Source organism: Lepidochelys kempii, chromosome 2, assembly GCF_965140265.1.
Source record: "Lepidochelys kempii isolate rLepKem1 chromosome 2, rLepKem1.hap2, whole genome shotgun sequence".
In the NCBI taxonomy this organism is placed as follows: Eukaryota; Metazoa; Chordata; order Testudines; family Cheloniidae; genus Lepidochelys; species Lepidochelys kempii.
In genome coordinates this window covers 87,485,519-87,507,375 of record NC_133257.1, presented here as the reverse complement: position 1 = coordinate 87,507,375, position 21,857 = coordinate 87,485,519, and the positions used below count along the sequence as shown (strand labels likewise).

At 39.5% G+C, this 21,857-nt stretch overlaps 1 protein-coding gene across 10 annotated transcripts in view; it reads right to left on the bottom strand.

Moving 5' to 3' along the window:
* ARHGAP28 (Rho GTPase activating protein 28) overlaps positions 1-21,857 on the bottom strand; it is a 91,645-nt gene that overhangs the window by 44,682 nt on the left and 25,106 nt on the right. Inside the window, exons 1-2 of one of the 10 annotated variants that reach the window (XM_073331553.1) lie at positions 14,240-14,597; positions 14,046-14,160 (exon numbers count right to left, since the gene is read on the bottom strand). The exons of 6 other annotated variants lie outside the window; for them this stretch is intronic. The gene's annotated coding sequence lies outside the window, so the exon portion shown is untranslated. 3 more of the 10 variants (XM_073331552.1, XM_073331557.1, XM_073331556.1) reach the window with 3 other exon arrangements.

The window sequence follows — 21,857 nt, the reverse complement described above, 5'->3', positions numbered from 1 at the left end:
ATAGCTCTATTTCTGACAAGCCTTACATGTGGCCTGTGCTTTGTGTGGTGGCTCCTATTGTTTCAGAAGCCTTTACTCCAAAAAAGGAGCTTATCTGCTGCTTACATTTATCCTGACTGAGGGGCATCCATCTTGCCCACCAACTTCAATGAAACTTCACCCAATCACCAATGTAACATTACCATGCAGATGACAAACAACATGAGAGTACACAACAGACACTGCAAGAACATTGCTCATACTGGATTTCACTATTGATTTTCACAAAGGGTCCAGTCCAAGACCTTGTAAGAACTGGGCCCACAAAATCACATTCACTCTTTTCAGCAAAGTGCCATTGTACTTGATATTTTATTACAAAACACACAATATGTCAGCGTTGCACATTTACTAGTGAGCTATGAAGTATTCTAATAAATACTGTAACTAATACTTTTATCTTTCAAGACCTTTCTTCCCACCTCCAAAATACATTTGGTCATGTTGTATTCTTGATTTTTTGATATTATGCTCATTTGCTAAATCATAAAACATCTACCTATTCTCTCAGTCATTAATAGGAATTAGTAAGGATCTGCTATAATGTTTGTGCCCAAATGTTACCTGCCACCAGTTAATAAAAACATTTTACTCTATAACTATAACTAGCTTTTATATGACATGTTCAGAAAGAGGAATTGAGATCTTGCTAATATATTAATAAGGAATACCCTGTGCCTGGCCTGTACAAAGCAGTAGAGAATGGTCATGAATCTTCCTCTGTTAATAAGCATTCAATGTGAAGGCCATTCACAATCAGAGTCCTTGAACTTGGGAGAGCATAAAGACTTCTAAGTGCTCCCTGGGGTGGATAATGACCCAGAAGGACAGGGAGTGACAGGAAGGAGGTGGCACACAGACCCAACTCTGTCTTAAACTAGCTTTCTCACCAAACCTATAGGCCCAATGTACCAGGAGTAGCATATAACACTCCCTGCAAGCTCTGGAAAGTATTTGATTCCTCCTCACCCCCAAAACAAAGCTTTCCCTCAGTGGTATGCCTGAATCCTAAATGATTCAGAATAAGAAGCCTGTGTATTATCAATAATAAGAATGCACTCTGACAACTTTCCTTTTTGCTTTGGTGGGTTGGAAAAGGATGCTTTCTACAAACATATTAAGAAGCATCTTTACTTAGTAGAATTTATATTTAAAAGCCAAATGTGCTAGTTTAAAAGTTTTATGAAATTCAGATGTGAACAAGTTTTAGGACTGTACCTTAGGCCTAGATCTAAAGGGATATAGTTAAAATAACAATTAGTTATCATAGTTAATGAAGCCTTCCCTAGGCATCACTTCCAACTTGCAAAATCCTGTCTTATGTGAACACTTTAAATATCCTCAACAGTTTCCAAGATCATAAATGCAAGGGAAGTAAGTTCTTTTGGCCCCTGGGTGTTTGCATACAGGCGTTTGCATACAGGTTTCACTGTAAATGAAACCCGCACATAACATTAGATTATCAAAGTGTCTTACAAGCATTAGTTTATTAGGTCTCTATATGTGAAGAATGTACATTTTATTTGGAATGGGGATAAATTCAGGCACACAGCTAAGTGGCTTGCTCAAGGTCACACAGTGAATCTGTGGTGGAGCCAGGAACGGAATCTAGGAGCCCCCACTCCCAGTCTTCTGCTCTGACCACTAGATAACACTCTCTTCCTGTGTTTATTTATTATAGTCTCATTTATGCATGGTATTGCACAAATGGTAAGGAGGGGAAGGAGCCTTCCCCAACACCGTGCTTTTGTGCATAGGCGAGTCACAATCTGATCTCTTAGTAAATAGTAAAAGCCATTTATTCATGTCTGAATATTGGTGACATTGTAGCAGAATTTTCAGAAGCCTTCTCTATGCATTGCTAGCTTCAAACACTCAGCAGCTGACCTCCCAGTGATCTGAGCACACTATCTATCCATCTCCTCACTGGCTGTCAATTACCCTGTTACGATGGTCCACCACCATTCCTTTCATTATAACTTTCTTGAGGTTATTTCCATCCCTACGCCTGATGTGACTAAAGTACATAGGTTTGCACCTGTTGATTTTTGACAGCAGGGTCTGCTTCTCTCCGATAATATTTCTAACCCAAGCATTTATCATCTTTTCGGTCCAGGAGATAAGTAAAAGTCTTTGCCAGCACTACATCTCAAAGGCTTCAGTTTTCTTCTTGTCAGCACCATTAATTTCCCATGATTCACATCCATAAATTGCTTTGGTAAAAATTAAGCTTTTCACCAATCAAATTTTGAGATGGCACAGTTTTTCCAAGCTTTCATAAAGGATGCCACGGCTGAGCGAACCATTCTTAATCTTCTGATTTCTTTGGAACTGTCTCCTTGGGTGGATATATATGATCCCAGATAACTGAATTCATCTACTTGACTTAACTTGACTGTTAATTGGAATGTCTACTTGCATCTTGTTTTCGTTAATCATATCAGCATGCATGTATTTTGTTTTTGCCTCATTCAGGAATAGTCCATATTCCTCACTAAATGGTTTAACAGATGCCAACATTCATTGTATTACATTAGTGGCTGTAGCAAAGAGCATCGTGTCATCAACATATCTGAGGTCAGTTAAGAGGTGTGCATCTGGAAATCCCAGGTCCATTTGCTTTGTCAAAACCTTCCAGGGTTTGTCTCATAATAAATTCTGTATACATGTTGAAAAGGCTTGGGGATAGATTACACTCTTGCCTCACACCCTGTTGGAAAACCACACTGTCATCTGAGGCTGTTTGCAGCATGGTCTGTTGTGGACAGTAGAGACTTATACTAAGTTTAATGAGATGCTTTACAATCCTCACGTCTGCCAGTACCCTCCAAAGAGGGTCATGTTGGACGGTGTTGAAGGCTTTTAAGTAGTCAGTGAAACTCAGGATCAAAGAGTGATTATAGTTCCTGAATTTTTCAATGATGTGATGGATGTTCATTATTATGCCTCATCCCTCTCTGAAACCAGCTTGTTTTGGGGGTAGTTCTGCTTATATCATTTGCTTAATCTGATCCTGGATTATGTAGAGCAGAAATGTGCTAGCGTGAAATATCAGGGTAAGAATAAATTGTTACTATGCTCTGGAGTCTCCTTTCTTTGGTAAGGGCAGAAAGATTCCCTTTGTCCCATCATCCAGCCAATTTCTAGTCATCCATACATCATTACATATTGTCCACATGAGAACAACATCACAGTCACCAATCGCCTTTAATAATTCTGCTGGTATGTTACCTATCCCTGATGCTTCTCCAGTCTTCATTTTCATAATAGCACTAGGCTGACCAGATGTCCCTATTTTATAGGGACAGTCCCGATATTGGGGGGTATTTTCTCTATAGGCGCCTATTACCCTGCACCCCCTGTCCTGATTTTTCACACTTGTTGTCTGGTCACCCTAAATAGCACGCACCACTTCCTCTTGCAACATTGATAGCTCCAGCTCTGTACTGCCCTTTCTGTTGTTGTCCTGTATTGTAAGTAGCTGTGATGAGCTAGACACAGTAATTTCTCCACCAGTGTATGATATTACCTTTAGTGAGGACTCTGTCACTATAATCTTTTATTATGCTGATTGCAGGGAAATCTTTTCGTGAAGTAGGGCAGTCGATTAATCGCAGTTAACTCATGCGGTTAACTAGAAAAAATTAATCATGATTAATTGCACTTTTAATTGCACTGTTAAACAATAGAATACTAATTGAAATTTATTAAATATTTTGGATGTTTTTCTACATTTTCAAATATATTGATTTCAATTACAACCCAGAATACAAAGTGTACAGTGCTCACTTTATATTATTTTTGATTACAAATATTTGCACTGTAAAAATGATAAACAAAAGAAATAGTATTTTTCAATTCACCTCATACAAGTACTGTAGTGCAATCTCTGTCGTGAAAGTGCAATTTACAAATGTAGATTATTTTTGTTATATAACTGCACTCAAAAACAAAACAATGTAAAACTTCAGAGCCTACAAGTGCACTCAGTCCTACTTCGTGTTCAGCCATTTGCTAAGATGAACAACTTTGTTTACATTTACAGGAGATAATGCTGCCTGCTTATTATTTACAATGTCACCAGAAAGTGAGAACAGGCATTTGCATGGCACTTTTGTAGCCAGCATTGCAAGGTATTTACATGCCAGATATGCTAAACATTTGTATGCCCCATCATGCTTCAGCTACCATTCAAGAGGACATGCTTCCATGCTGATGATGCTCATTAAAAAAAATAATGCATTAATTAAATTTGTGACTGAACTCCTTGGGGGAGAATTGTATGTCCCCTGCTCTGTTTTACCCGCATTCTGCCATATATTTCATGTTATAGCAGTCTCGGATGACGACCCAGTACATGTTGTTCATTTTAAGAATGCGTTCACTGCAGATTTGTCAAAGTGAAAAGAAGGTACCAATGTGAGATTTCTAAAGATAGCTACAGCACTCAACCCAAGGTTTAAGAATCTGAAGTGCCTTTCAAAATCTGAGAGGGATGAGGTGTGGAGCATGCTTTCAGAAGTCTCAAAAGAGCAACACTCCCAGGTGGAAACTACAGAACCTGGACCACCAAAAAAAGAAAATCAACCTTCTGCTGGTAGCATCTGACTCAGATGATGAAAACGAACATGTGTCTGTCCACACTGCTTTGAATCGTTATTGAGCAGAACCTGTCATCAGCATGGATGCATATCCTCTGGAATGGTGGTTGAAGCATGAAAAAACATATGAATCTTTAGCGCATCTGGCACAAATATCTTGCGACGCCAGCTACCAAAGTGCCATGCGAATGCCTGTTTTCACTTTCAGGTGATATTGTAAACAAGAAGTGGGCAGTATTATCTCCTGCAAATGTAAACAAACTTGTTTGTCTGAGTGATTGGCTGAACAAGAAGTAGGACTGATTGGACTTGTAGGCTCTAAAGTTTTACATTGTTTCATTTTTGAATACAGTTGTTTTTTTGTACATAATTCTACATTTGTAAGTTCAACTTGCATGATAAAGCTATTGCACTACAGTACTTGTATTAGGTGAATTGAAAAATACTATTTCTTTTGTTTTTTACAGGGAAAATATTTGTAATAAAAATAATATAAAGTGAGCACTGTACACTTTGTATTCTGTGTTGTAATTGAAATCAATATGTTTGAAAATGTAGAAAAACATCCAAAAATATTTAAATAAATGTAAAATTTTTTAATCATGATTGCATTTTTTTATTTGCTTGAAAGCCCTCCTAAGAAGTCTGACTATCGTGAACTCACCTTTTGTATAATTACTGTCCTTGTAATCCTCAGTTTCGAACATTTTGCCTTAATGTATTCCCCTACACGTAGGATAAAAGGTCACACTGAACCTTTCTGAAAGGCAGTGCATCAGCCACTCATTGCTTCCCAGAGCTCTGGGAGGCATCAAATCTGAGGAAAGCAAAAAACCTATGGAAGCACAAGCACCCATTGGATGGTTAGCCTCTGCACTACCTATAGGTGGTCACACTGCATTATAGACACAGCATAGCAATGTGTGTGCATTTGTATGCAATTATAAACATGAACAAGATTAGAAAGAGTGGGCTAACTTGCAGACTGATCCAGAATCTATTCACACCACATAATATGGGATGGAAAGGCCTTTGCCAGCAGCTCACATTTAGACAGACTTATTATTTAAAACATATACGCAATACAGCTACAAACTGCAACAAATCTAGTGAGTCTAGAGAACAGATGAAGTTTAAATAATTCAACAAGCAAAGAAGGAGACTAAGTAAAACCCGAATGGGCTTGTGCACTGGAGGTTGTTAAAAATTTGTTTTGCCACTAGAATCACCAGCTAGTTTGCACAAGAAAGGAGAAACATGGAAATATTAAACACATAAAATGGTGGCAAAATCACAGTTAGGGGCAAATTTTCCATCATCCTCAATACAGCCTCTAATTTTGTTCAGGCAAATATGGTAATTTGCACTTAATTACTGTATTTGCATGCAGAAATACTTGTTTGCAAGTGCAAGATTATCTAGGTACCTATTCATCATACTTGAGGTACTTCTAATGCAGCTATCCCTTTAGCACTGAAACACTATTATTACTGTCATTAGATAGTAACTGAGAAAAGAATTTGGCCCTAAGAAACACTGAAAAGCAAGGGTATTTCACCCCTAATTCAACCCTTTAGGACTCTAAGGTTTGATATGGTTTTACAATGTGATCCTTTGTACTTCTCAACTGCTGGGCCTCACATATAGGTGGTGTGTAGGGGGCAACAGCACAATTTTCCATGAGTCTGACTTTTAAGTGTGACAGACTTGGTTTGTGATGACCTGCTCACACACGGTAGGCAGTCCCTATGACAGCTTTAAAAATGTAATTTTGTTTACAAAAATCCATTTAGAGCATCCCTTGATCCATTCACTTCAAATCTCAGGGCTCCATAACCATTCACTTCTCACCTTTACTTTTAATTCTGGCAATTGCAATTGCAACTTTCACAGTAATATATTTCAAGTAAGGGGCTAAGCACTAGAATTCACCATATATTAACTACTAATCACATTGCATGATTCCTATCAGATACCCTGCATTACATTAGCAAGCATTATGGTCAGTACTGTTTGCAGGGTCGGCCTGAAAGAATGTAAAATAATCAAAAAGGAATTTCTGAAGACGTCTAAAAAAATTCTTTGGTGGGGAACTTCTTGTTAAATATTTCCACAAAGGAGGAGACAACATTGACTGTTGCAATAAAAATCCTGGGCCAGATTCTCAGATAATTGTAGAGTGTCATAGAACCATTGACTTTAATTGATCTTATATGTAAAAACCAAAAATGCCCTTATTCATTGTATTAATTACACATCAGATTATTACAATTGGGAAGAAGTTTAAGAACAGATGTACTTCTCACCATTTCTCTCTGCTATCCAACAGCTTTGGGTTTGCCATAGAACAATTTTTAACCCATAGGCTCTCTGTTCCATGGTGTACTGTAATTTATGGCATATTGGGTCGCTGTGATGGAATGAAAACTTGGTTGGAAAGTTTTTTACCCAAATAAACATACGAGCATAGTTCTATTATATGTTACACAAGTACACTCGTAGGGATTATAGAGTACTTTGGAAAGAGTCCCAAATCAGCCGAGTAGAATATACAGTACTAGTGCTGGTAATACTACTTAACAAAAAACAATGTAGCTATGATGTCTAGAAGAACTACCTCATTGCAATCTGCTTCTGTTTTTGCCTACAGAAAAACAATCATCTAACATGGTAACTGCAGAAGAATGGATTATTAGCTCTTTATCTCTCTGTATTTCTAGGTACTTAATGTGGACCTTATCCCCAAAGTATCTAAAGCATTTTACGTGCCAAAAAGTCAAGATACAAAACAAACAGCTCAGCCATATAAAGATACAGATTGAAATCCTGACCCTATTGAAGTCAATGGGACCTTTTCGATTGACTTCAGTGGGGCCAAGATTTCATCCACAGTCTATATATAAACAGCCAAATTAGAACTGAGATAAACTGGAAACAATGAGGGCTGACTTGTTTATGCTCCTAAATGTCAGATTTTTAGGTTTTATTAAATGTAATTTAATTTAGAATGAAATAAAGTAAGTAAAAATTAACCACATCTACCACTCAAGCCATCATTAATTGGCATTTTTTGTAGGTATAGGGCAGAGATTGGTCTTGAGGAGATATTTAAAGGAGAAGATGGGGTAGACTCACATAGAAGTGCAGGGAGGGTGTTCAATTTATAACATACGCATATTTGTTTGTGCCAGAAGTTGTCAAATGGGTCGTTGGGGCTGATATCAGACAGAATGATGGTGGGTGGAGTGACACAATAGGAGACAAAGCCAGGTAAGCAGGGAGGAGTAGAGTTGAAGATGATGATTGAACTTGATGCAGGGAAACAGGGGAGCCAAGAAAAATGGAGTTTAAGGTCATAGAGTTCCAACAAATTACACTCCCTGGTTCCTGTGTGTGTAAAATGTCAAGAGAATCAGACTTCCCTTATTGTGTGTTTCCATTTTCAACAGAGGTGTGAAGAAAAAGATAGAAAACAAGCATTTCTTACATTTTGGCTACCCATTTCTCATAAACTGGGAACTTATCAAAATAAATGATCATCTGTGGTGTTAAAGTGATTACTCAGCCTGTGCAAAACTACCATAAGAATTGCTTCTGCGTGTGGTATTGTCAAGGCAACACCCTAAATTCCAAATGTTATTTTTCTAACTTGGGCTTGAATCATTCATACTGAGTTTCTCAGCATAAAATGGGCTTGATTTAAAGAGCCAACAGATTCAGCAATGGCTCCAAACCACTTGGATTCCAACATGGGCCGGAACTACTTGGCCATATTACCCTTCTTTATAACATCCATAAAAGGATAAAATCATAGTAAGCAAAATATTTTAAATGGGAACATAGGAAACCATATACCAAAGGGTTATCCACAGCCTTCCAGTTTCTCTCAGCTACCTTAATAGTGGTCACATCCCACAACCTTTTGGCTAGGTATTTTTTCTACTTATTTTCTTTAAAGATCTACCAAAAACATTTCATGCTGAAGGGCTCTGAAGGCTACAGTATGCAGCATGCATAGTTCATGCATAGTTCAAAGCAAACTATTTACCCTGTCTCCAGATTCTTTGAAGGTTCTGTAGCTGGAGAGAATGCTAATCTTTATAAAAAAATGATCACTTTAAGGGTCTGATCTTGCAATCCTTTACTCATGTGAGCAGTCCTAACTCATAGATGTAACCCTATGTAGTCAGCAGAAATATTCTCATGAGGAAGTATTATATCTTTACGGTGCAATTCTGCTTCTGTTGAAGTTTTTTTTTTAATCATTGACTTCAATGGACGTAGGATCTAGCTCTTAGAAATTTGTGAGGGGAGTGGGCTTTTGTTCCAAGAGAAGTATTCAAGATTCTAATACTAGATTGAGATCCAGACATGTTATTTTAGCTTTAAACATTTTTAAATATACAAAATACCAATTTGAAGTATTCTGGGAAATGGAATCCTTCTAATGGCATAGAAACCCTCTACACTACCCATCCCAGGCATCAATGTCCTGGGTGAGCTCCGGCTGCTATGACAGCCTGTAGAAAGCTTCAGATTGTTCACAGCAGTACTGGGAGACTAGCTTGGCATGGATCAGTTCTAATATTGATGGGAGTGCAAAAGGGACCTTTGAATATTCCCTCTTCGGCTGTGCTGAGTGTTCCTCCACTACAACTGAAAATCGGACCCTAAACGTCAACAATTCTGTTTTGGTGCTTGCTGGATTAGTGCAGCAATATCACTGAAACAGTAATAACTAAAATATCATCCTAGCCATAATCAGGAGCACTTCACATCTTTAAAGCGCTGTACTAGAGCTAATTAATCGTCACTGTACACGGAAAGTTGGGTAAGTAAGCATTATTATCCCTGTATTATAGGTATAGAGGAATAAAGTGACTTGTCCAAGGTTACACAGCAATTCGGTCACAAAACTAGGATTAAAATACAAGAGTTCCTGGCTCCCCGTCCCATGCTTAGCCCTATAGAGCAAGGAATCACTAGTCTGTGGTTTAAAAGTGCCGTAGACCATGGAATAGAGCTCTTTCTGCTTTTAGAGTGTTGCCTGGTTGGAGCTTCTAACTGAGCTTTGTTAACCCACCACATATTCTTGACTAGATGTTCCATAAAAAATAATTAATATCACTATGCAAACATAGTAGATCATGTCCAAATGCTCAAATGTAAACTGACTGGTAAAACTAAGTTGTTGTTGCTCTCCCTATCATCACAAATCCATGTTTCTCTTTCCATTCTTGTCTAGGTAAGTGCCATGATGCATGCTAGGGGTGAACATTCTCAGGGTGTTCATCCATCTTTTAATGATCATATCAGCTCAGTGACTATGCAGGTGCTCTATGAATGTTACAAATCTGCAATGCTATCCTCCCATGAGGACACTGTATTGCTTATCCATGCCATTGTTATAATACACCTTGGCTGAACTGTTATAACACTCTCTCCTTTGGAGAATTTCCAGGCAAGGGCTATATTTATGTCAGTTACAATGGATTCAAAATGCCTCTGCCAGGATTTTTAAAACAGACTAACACATCCTCCTCTATTTCACTCAAATTGAGGTCACTACTCTGCCTTCCTGTAAACATATTAGGTTGATTGTGAGTTTTGTTGTTTCAGATATTTAGGCATCAAAATCAATGGGAGTTAGGCGTCTAACTAGCTTTGAAGATCTGGGCCTTACTTCTTTTATTTCAGCTACTATTGCTACAGTCTACAATTTGCTGTTGATGGGTCACTGCCTGTTCCTGGAATCCCAGACAAGACTGTAGACTAGGGGTAAAAATTTCAAAAGTGCTTAAGTGACTTAGGAGTCTAAGTCCCATTTTCAAAAGTGACTTAAGCACTTGGGAGCCTAAGGCTCACCTGTGGTATTCAGTGATCACTCAGTGTGCAAGGTGCTTGTAAGAGATCTAATTTATTCTGTATCTGGTTCTAACTGGCTGTGCATAATAAAAGCTTAATAGTGCCTTGCTCAGACTCTGTGACTGGGAAGCTCAGCTCTTAAAGGCACAGACTGCAATACAGCAGCACCAAGAGTCAAAAAGACATATGTGCCTGAGTCATTTTGAAAATGGGATGTAAGCTCCTAAAATCACTGGCCCACTTTGGAAAATTTTACCCTAAAGCTTTAAACTGCAGTGTGCATTCTATTTGAAATTCCTACTCAGTGGACATTAAGCTTGCCATTTTGTGGGTATTTTCATATCTAAATTCTAGCCTTATCTTTTAAAACTTCCCTTTGATTAGCACAGCTGTTATTTATTCTTTTTACTTGGCTGGGATTTCTGCAAGGGCTCTGCAGAGTAAGGCTGTTTGCATTTTATTGTGCTGTTAATCTTTTTTTTCTTAAGAAATACATGAACAATGTCCTAAGGGGAAGATTATTACATCTATATGAATACATAACATAGATCAGAACAAAATAACTGGGGGAAGGAATATTTTCATAATCTTCCGTGAGCCTTATGAAGAAGTCTAGATAACATGTATGCAGAGACATAAGACATATCTCAGGGGACCAACAGAAATTGGTTGTTTAATGGCAGTAGTCTTTAAAATAAAGATGGAGCAGAACTATATTTAATATATTCAATATACTTGGGAATCAATTTGGGGGGTGGCATACGTCTCAAAACAGGAGGTTGCCTCATAACTACATTCTCTTGAATAGGTTTCACTCTGTAGAGTTTTCCAAAATAATTGACAAGTTTTTACATGGTTCTAAGATAAAAGCAGAGGCTTTCTAATACAGGATAATTAAAATGTTTGAATAAAATATTGTGTCACCTTATTCTTAATGTTGCTATGCCCATTTACAAAATCTAAGGATCTGGCCATTATGTTCAAACAATGTATCACTAAACACCAGAGAATTTCTATAAGTCTATGCCTCTCTCATGACAGTGCCAAAGGAATCCTACTTTTCTTCCTCATTGAGGCAGCAAGGCTAAACCATGCAAAATGTTGCTGAACCATAAATCACTTTGAAAACCTGAACCGCCTCCACTTAGCCCCAGAGCACAGCAACTCCTGTTATAAGGAAGTCTAACCTTAAATGTCCTTCTGGGACGTAAGGAGTGTTATACATTAGACACAGGAGGCAACTGTTCCATTTATGTGGCACTGGTGAGGCACGAGCTGGAGTAATGTGTCCAGTTTTAGGCATCTTTTAAGAAAGATGTGAACAAATTGGAGCTACATTGACAAGAGGTTTGGAAAGCATGACCTACGAGGAAAGGTTGTAAGAACTGGGGATGTGAGTATTGAGAAAAGAAGGGCGAGGGGGGACATGATCACAGACTTCAATTATAAAGAGGACAGTGATACACTGAAGTGAGCATAAGTAGTTATAGGCTTAGTTTTCAGCAAGGGAAACTTAGATATTAGGAAAATAATTCTAACTATAAGGATAGTTAAGCAACTATAAGGATAGTTGGAGGTTTTTAAGAACAGGTTTGACAAACACCTTTCAGGGATGATCTAAGTATATTTAATTCTGCCTCAGCGCAGGGGGATGGGCTAGATGAAGTTCACCAACATCTGTGATGGCTTCATAGACCATTGAAAGGAAGCCTAAAACATAACCAGAGGGAAAAAATGTCCTTTCTTTCTAAGAATTCATCCACACATTACATCCACACATGTAATAGTCACGGAAGCACAGAGGGCAATCAGAACCCCCTCTGGTGACTGACCCCGGCACATGTTTCTAGCAGTGAGCTCTTGGAACCTCTAACAACAATTTTTGAACCCCTCCTTTCATGCGGGGAAACCACTACTCATCTTAAAACATGCAATAATCTGACTGGTACTAAGGAAACCACTGCTCACCAGAGACATCGCAAAGTTCTATGCAGTGTCTAATCTCTCTCCCTTTTCTAAGCAATTTAATCAAGAAACTAGCTAGCAAAAGTCAGCTGCTCCAGTGTGGTCAGCTGCCTGGATCTTTCACAGTCAAATGTCAGGCCTGGGCACAGTACAGAGAAAGTGTCTCCTGCTGCAACTTCCTGAGCATAGACAACTGAAATACATTAATACTCACCCTGTTGGAGTTCTCTGCAGTATTGGGTACCACTGATGGCACTGGCCTCCAGTGGATTCCCAGTAAACTGCCAGGTTTGGGGCCAGGTCCTGTGGCTATTCGATGGGTGGGCACAACCTTTTCCACATACAGGATAATAGGGGAAGAACTCCTCAAGGAGCTCCCCGGATAAAGTATCTACCATGAATATTTATGTGGCAGGTAATGATCCAGGCTCAGGGGATTCTGGAGAAGGGATGGTTGTGTTGACCATTTTATCATGTGCATGTACACCTGTGGCCATTAGAGCTGTTAAAAGACACTTTTCCCATGGCTCCAAAGCTGTGCTCTTAAAGAGAAATGGTACCAGAGCTGTGCAAGCTAGCCAATCGGTGTGATAGAAATCAAAAGGAATGTTGAAATAAAAGATGAATGTGGGGAGCATGGCAATGGGGAAGAATGGGTATATTTTTATATTTGTTTACTTAATTTTATAAATACATTTTTCAATTCCTTTTCTTTTAAAATATTGTATTCGTTCAAAAAAGACATATGTCATCTGAGTTACATTTCCCCAGAACGAGGAGATTTACAGTGACAAGGACATATGATAGTTTATAGGTCCCTTGAAAATTTCACATTGTACTAATGAGAAACTTTTTTTTAACTGATCTTCAACATATGTTTCTGGAGTTCACCTAGTTGTTATCAGATTTAAATTCCTTTAGGTAAAAAAAGTCCTTTAGAGAATAGTCTGCAATATTTGAAAATCCTGACTTCCAAGTACTCAGAGCTGAACTACATTTTAGATAAGTTCAGATTCAATGAACATTTGGAAATTGTAGATCTGGATAATTCATCTGTGAATTTAAAATGTGTTGTTTCTCATCTAGCTGTGTAACTTGTGATATTGTGGTCCATTCAAGACTCAGGGCCTAATTCTTTTCTCCCTGATACTGGTGTAAATGAGGAATAACTCCCCTGAAATAAACAGAGTGTGAAACTGGTGTAAACGAAATCAGAATCAGGTCACAACATTCAGAAATACCTCAGTGTCATATATGTCACATATTACAATATAACATAAAATTCAAGAAAGTGAATTTCTGTTACACAATAGGGAAATTTTTGTGTAATTTTATGTGAAGCAAAAATTCTGTTCCAAGAAGTAAATCAGGAGGCAGTTACTGAAACTTGTATTGTAGGTAAACAATTGTCATAAACAGTACAGTAATTGTAGAAGCTACATGCAATATTAATAGGATCTTTAAAAGTTTCATGACATTAGACCTTCAAGTAATTTTGTTTTTCTTTACATTCAGTCAACACTTTTGGAAACACAAAACACACACTTATGCCTGTCTTCAATCACTTTCACTTACAATGCATCCAATTGTTTTTCTACAGTGGATCATTCTGTCCCCCCTTTCCTTTCCTGTGTAGCTGGAAAATTCCACTAGTTATATCTTTGACAGCTTTCTCCCCGTCCCGTCATTGCTTGTTGAAGAAAAACAAGAAAGGAGAGAACATTGAAAGGTTGAAAAATTATTGATTTAGTAAATGCTGTAAACCTTACCTTGGAGCCGAATAAAGTCTCACTTATGATATTCTTAAAGGAACAGAGCAAAATATATTTGAAACCAAGTTTCTTCATGCCTCCAGTGGCAGTAAATCCTTTCCCAGCCTACAGTCACAAACATGCACACTCTGAAAGCTATCTGAACACACTGTGATAGGATAAAGCTTTATGCCTCTAGTCATACAACGACTAGAGACACAAAGAGCAGTGGAGCTTTTGGCCCTTGTGAGAAACAGAGTCACACTACTCTGTAGCTATTTAAAGAGTTGATGCCTTCAGGATAAATGCTCATAGTGTGTTTTCCTGTTTGTGTCAGAACTTAAACCTTTCATCCATTTCCTAAGAGGAGAAATAAAAGCACAATCTGTTGGTAGTAGCTCTGTGATTCATGAGATACACTGTAGTGTGAGTGAAATAGAAAGGCGGGGCTAATTTATTTGTTTTCCATTGAAAGGATGTAAGGCATTTCCCATTAATGTTATTTTAAAAAATCATAAATAAGTGACCACATCGAACGTAATGAAGAGTTCTATCTGTATTGATATTGCAACCCCACCCAATCCAAAACTTCAGTACAAAATGCCATCTGGGAAAGAAAAGTGAGCCAAAAACATGGATTACAGGAAAATCTAACATTTATGCGAAAGCCTTTCTGCTTCAGGAAAGCGTCCAAGAGAGTAGATCAGCCGAACACTTAGAACACAAGGAAGCTTTTAGAGAACATGCAACAGGTTTCACATTAAGAAAACAACAGAGCTGGGTTTGTATCACAACATTTGCATCCAGATCCAAAACTTCTGAAGTTTGTGCATGATTGGATCCGGGTTTTGGCTTGGGTCCACCTCTAGAAAATACACCATGGAAACAATTCCTTACTGAAGTCTGTCAACTTGCCGAAAGGAGAACCAATAAATAGCTTTCAAACAAGATAAGTACTCCAAATGTTCAAACATATTTAAGAAAAACAGCTTTACTAGTCTGTTTAATTATCTAAACAGGTCTGTCTAAGACACATTTCCTCTACCCTTTCCACCCCCAAGTTGTAGGAGGAAGAGCTGAAACTCTGGTTACAGCCTCATGTGAAATCTCTGTTCAGGGCCTCCAGCGACCTTGTTAAAGTCATCCAACAAAGTAAGGAAGACAGAACCTGATATTTCTAATGTAAAAACCAACCCAACACCAGCAGAAAAAAAATAAAGAAATAGGAGGAAACAATCTCTGTGATGGCCATTATACATCTGCAGGGGCAGAAAAGGGGAAAAAATGGGATTTTGTTTTGCAATTCACCTTTCAGTTTAAATTGTTTTCTTGTAAATTTTTATACAGGAAATCAAAACTCTTCTCAGTCTCATCTCATAAAATGTTGTGTTTATGTGGCCTTTTGATTTCATAAATCTTTTTGGATTTTAAAGATTATTGTCCATGGGATCAAGAATGCAGCTTGCTTGTCACCGTTTGTGATTATGGACTGGCTAGTCATGCTTTAGTTTAAAGGATGAGCTGCAGGGACCTGGATGGCTCAGAAGATTGGCAATGAGCTTTCATGCTATGAATTCAGCTTGAGTTGGTAATGACTGAAATAATGCAGTGGTCCCACCTAGACAGGTACCCAGATTACAATACCATCACCACAGGCACTAACTGAGAAGCTCAAGGCTGAAGGTCATGGAGACAGACCTACTCCCCCATCCTTAGAGGATTTCTCTCACCAGTTAAGTGGTGGGATAAAAGGACTAGAAAGCTAGCAATGCTGCCGCTTGTGTGGGACCTGTTGTGTGGATAAACGATGACATTAAAAGGACACTGTCAGGTCATTTTAAACCCAGTTCTAGGTTTTGTATTGATAACTTTTAACAAGATCAAATATTAGGAGAAATGTTTTCATGATTGTTTTTCAAAATTCAGTGAAAACAGTATTTGTTTGAACATTTCAACATTCTCGACAGTGTGCGTACAATAATCTAAGGTGTTATTAGTAACAAATTACGGTTGTAAGAACGTGGCCCATGCACTTTAACCTAATACTGTCCCTTTAACAATTTCCAGGGCCACAATCATGGCAGCAGCTCACATATGGGTGCTTAGAATCTCCAGGGCAGGGATTGTCTCTTACTATGTGCTTGTACAATGCCCAGCAAAATGGGGACATGGCATCTTTTGGGGCCTTTAGGCACATATAATAAATAGAAATAAGTAATAATGGACGACTATACCACTTGGAGCCCCACTGAAGCCAGTGGCTCTCTGCACGTCACAGAGGTCTGCCTGCCAACATTCTTTGCAGAATCAAGGCCTTCATTGGTCAGTCCAGGAAAAGTTGTTTTAAGGAACTGTCATTTTTCACGCCATGTGCCCAAGAAGCTCTGAGCTGATTTTGAAGATTGTTTATACAGGGAAAAAAGGGTGTAATATTTCAGAAGCAGTAATGCTGAGCATTTAATAGGTATCAATGACCAGTGAATCTGGTCTTGCAGTATGATTTTCCTCAGAATTAAACAAAATGAGACACATAATAGAAATGTAATTGACACAAACCTTTAAAAAACATCATCTATTTTATTGCTGCGTACATAGATGACCTGCTCCTCTGCTTAAAGTTAGGTATGTACTTTAGTACGCTGATGAATCTGGGCAATAAACAGTAATTAAGAGCTCCCACTTTAACAGGCAAAGGTTACTGTGATATTGCTTAAAGCAGTGGTTTTCAAACAGCGGGTTGTGACACAGTACTGGGTTGTGAAATGTAAGGCACTGGGTCGCGGCGGCGCTGGTCAGCACCGCCGACCGGGCCGTTAAAAGTCTCATGAGCGGTGCTGCCTGGCTAAGGCAGGCTAGTTCCTTCCTGTTCTGATACCGTGCTGCACCCCAGAAGCATCCACCAGCAAGTCCAGCTCCTAGGTGGAGGGGCCCCCACCATGAGGACCAGCTCTGCACTCCCATTGGCTGGGAACAGGTCAATGGGAACTGTGGGAGCGGTGCCTGCGGGTGAGAGCCGTGCGGAGCTGCTTGTGCACCTCTGCCTAGGAGCCGGACCTGCTGTTGGCCGCTTCTGGGGTGCGGAGTGGTCCGCGGTGCCAGGACAGGCAGGAAGCCTGCCTTAGCACCCCTGCTGCACTGCTGACTGGGAGCCAGCTGATTTAAGCCCGCACCCCAATCCCTTGCCCCAGCCCTGAGCCTTCCCTCAAACCCAGAGCCCCTTCCTGCACCCCAAAACCCACATCCCCTGACCCAGCCCAGAGTCCCCTCCCACACCCTGAACCCCTCATTCCCGGCCCCACCCTACAGCCCTCACCCCTGCGCCCCAACCCTCTGCCCCAGCCCTGAGCCCCTCCCATACCCCAAACCCCTCATCCCCAGCTCCGTTGGGTTGTGGGTATCAATTTTCTTCAACTGGGTTGACAGAAAAAGAGTTTGAAAACCACTGGCTTAAAGGACTCTGCTAAACTTTCATATATAGGTTGACAACTTCCAAAGCTAGCAGGAACCATTGTGTTATATAGTCTGACCTCCTGCATAATGCAGGTCATAGAACTTCTTCCAAAATAATTCCTAGAGCAGATCATATCTGAAGAGCATGAAAATGAAGCTCCAGAAAGGATGTGGAAGAGTCTTAGTTTCACTAATTATTCTGCAAAAAATGAAGCCGGCACAATCATAAACTTATATGGCAGCTTGCACTGAAACATAACTACAGCTTCCTTTACAGAGGCTCAACATATTCTATCTATCTATTCCAGCTCACAACAGGCAGAAATCAGAGACTCTTGCATAACAGAATTTTACACTAACTCTGGGATCCATTAACCACACAGGCTCCAGATCTGCTTTCATTCGAGTGAAAGAACATTGTCCCAAAACTTAAAGATAAGTGAAACACCTCAAGATACGCCTTTAGAGGAAATAAAGAGGAAGAAATGATGGCCAAAATATTAATAGGTGACTGTGACAGGGTGGTAAGCAGAAAACTGCTTAGCCAACCCTCTATCACCCCAGCTCCAATTAAGGGAGGTGAATTGGAGCTGGGTAGGCCACCTGGCCCTGATCGGGGAAGCTTGAACAGCTGTTGCCTCATCAGGCCGGAGCTGGATAAGAGCCCCAGGGGAAGGAAGCCAGGGTTTGGGGGCGGGGAGCTGGAAAGAGGAAAGGCAGTGAGGGGAAGCAGAGAGCGAGCCCCCCCCCCTTCTGGTGGACTGCAAGAAGGGGACTATGTATATGGAGGAAAGGTGGTGGGAGCACAGCTTGTAAATAAAAGCACCAGGCGGGCACTGCACCTAAAGGTCTCGGTTTGATTTTCTCAGCCCAGTGGGGGCAGGAGCCAAGGGGGGCTCTGCAGGGACACTGTTACAGTGACATATGTTAAAGTAACTATTGTGATAGAACATAGAAATACATCACTTGCTTCCCCAGCCCTTACTTAGGCAAACCTCCCACGGATGCCACTGGGGTCCTGCAGGACTGAGCCCTCCATTACTATGATTCCAAAGATCTAACTCATCCAATGGGCTTTGCAGGAGGACTTTTGCAAACATCTTAACAGGAATTTGTGATTAACAGGAAACTGCTAAACTTGAATTATAGTCCCAGCTCTGACTAGGAAAGCCAATCACTGTACTATTATACAGTGTATGAAATAGGGATTTTAAAAGTATTTAACCCACAAGCCGGTTTAAACATAAAAGTGAGCTGTAGCTCACGAACGCTTATGCTCAAATAAATTGGTTAGTCTCTAAGCTGCCACAAGTACTCCTTTTCTTTTTAGTCATGCAACAGGAGAAGATTTACAGAGCATGACAAAAGAGAGGAAAGACTGAGGAATATGTAGTGCCAGCAGATGAAGACTAGTGGAAAACAAAATTCACATTGATTGTAGGAGTAATTTTTCTTTTGCCATGCTGCTGTGTTTTATAGAAGGGCTGCTGCCTGCTCACTTAGCTGAATTTCATAATCAAGCTGAAATGGCATTCTTTATCTGGAGTAAAAATGTTGGCTCTGAAGGTCACCTTGACGAATTAATTTGCTTGTTGGATACACCTTCTTCAAGAGTAAATTAACTATGAGAGTACTGAGCTTGCCTTCAGTGGGCATTGAAATAGGGACGGATGGATGTTGAAACAACTTAAGGAGCTGTACAAACTGGGAGATTTTCACACATTAGGCAAACAAAATATCCTTTAAGTCAATCTAGAACTTTTAAAAACAAAATATGCATGCATCTTAACATTTAGAGGAAAACATCAATGACCTTAGCAATTCAGAACTAATGTTTCTCTTGTTCACGATCTTCCGATAATATTCTCTCATTAGATTTCTATAATGAGGGGTTATCTTTCTTCATTTTGCTTTAAGCCATGTCATGGAGAAACTGGCTACCCTAATCCATAGTATTTATATAGTAAGATTCACAAAGCAAAGTCAGATGGGGAAAATTACTTTCCCTACAAGCCATACATTTCTTTAAAAACTGAACAAGTAACACTCTGGGCCCAAGTGAGAAGAAAGACAACAGAGTGATGGAAACAAACCATAAAATAAGGAGGAAATGAATGAAAGCTTGATACCATCAGTCAGTTGGCAAGACGATGGAAAGGCAGTATTATTTGTCAGCATTTCTGAATTCAGATGTGTTTTTCATTGTGTGAAATGAGACTGAGCTAAAAACTACACATATGGATCCAGAGCTAGAATTACCCAAACTCACAAATGATTTTTGGGTTGGGTTCATCTGCAGCAATAGTCTAACAGCCATAACTGATGTGTGATCCTGAAAAGGTTTGCAGGTACAATTTGCATAAATTCCCAAAAGTTAATGAGCAAGAGCCTGGCTGTATTGAAATCAATGGTAAAATGCCCATTAATATCAATAGGACCAGGGTTTCATTCTAGATGATTATCCAGAGCTTAGCTGGATCTTCTTCCTATCCCTTCTCTGTTTCCCATCATGTTCCTTACTTCCCCAACCCATCCAGATCTTTCTCCTTTGCCCTAATGCTGCTCACTAAACATCTGATCTTTGGTGGCTTTGCAAAAAGCGTGTGGAGTTCAGTCAGGTCTGGAAGTCTGTATGTTGGGCTCTGGTCATCTGGGCTCTGGTCAAACATTGTGCGCTAGTTGGAATTACCCCACTGGACTGACCAGTGCCCACCTCTGTTCCCTGGGAGAACCCACTCACAAGATGTGATGACAGCTGCTGGACCAAAACCAGTTCTCAGACTTAGTGAGAATCCACACACTATTTCAGCAAAGTCTGGAAGACTGTCAGGGTTTGAGCAGGGAAATGGGAACTTTGTCTCAATCCAAACAAACCCAGGAGTAAAATAATGGCCCCACTGACATCAGTGGAAAAATATCAGTTGGATTTGACAGGGTTGCACTCACTTGGCACTCAGCGTTTCAAGAATTGGCTAGTTTCATGATTTATCAAAGAATTTGCCCCTCCATATGGTGAATATTTAATTTGAACTAAGTAATGTATAATTTTTTCCATTAGATGTTAACTTAATCAGCTAAGCTACTGCAATATACCCAAGGGATTTTTTTTCCCAATACATCATGAAATGTGCTTTGCTAAAGTGGCTTCTCAAAGTCCTTGGCTAAAGTCAGGAAATTTTGACAAGGAGGGAAGAAAGTTTAATATTTTGGTATAAGCTTCAGAGATAGTTTTTAAGGTGAAAAATAGTATATATAATATTTTCTGAAAATGTTCATTATTTTTAATATTTAATCTTCAGGACTCCTTAAGAAATTTCCTTAAGAAAAAAATATAAGGCAAATGGCTGCCATATGAAGTTAGTGTGTAATGAGCAGAGATTCAGTGTGCCTAAAATTTTATTCATTACTTGACATAGGCCAAACAGTAGACATGCACTTGGAAGCCATTCAGAATGTGGGTTTTGTTTTTGTTTTCATTTTATTTTACAAAAGAGTGTTCAGCAGCACATTTGAAAACTACCTAAGGAAACAATCTGCCCCACAACAAAACATCACAAGTAATGAAAGGATATTTAACAAGATAAAAAATGAAAGGTGGAAACTTATACACACACAGCCATACAACAGTGCTGTCAGTTAAGTCAATGGAGTTACACGAGTTGAGGATCTAGCTCATAAGGCCTAATTCTCCACTGTCTTGCACCTTATTTATTCGTTGAATTCTTAGAGGCCAGAGCCCCACTGTGCTAGGCACAACACAGACTTTTTGCAGTCAATTACAGTTGCCAGTTAACAGATCAGAATGGCAATATTTTACACCCGCTTTGCCCAATGGAGAAATGGGCCCATTGAATGCACTTGGTTATCTGTAACATTTAAAACATAGGTTTCAGAGTAGCAGCCACGTTAGTCTGTATTCACAAAAAGAAAAGGAGTACTTGTGGCACCTTAGAGACTAACAAATTTATTTGAGCATAAGCTTTTGTGAGCTACAGCCCACTTCATTGGATGCATTCAGTGGAAAAATACAGTGGGGAGATTTATATACATAGAGAACTTGGAACAATGGGTGTTACCATACACACTGTAAGGAGAGCAATCACTTAAGGTGAGCTATTACCAGCAGGAGTGTGGGGTCATGGCGGACCTTTTGTAGTGATAATCAAGGTGGGCCATTTCCAGCAGT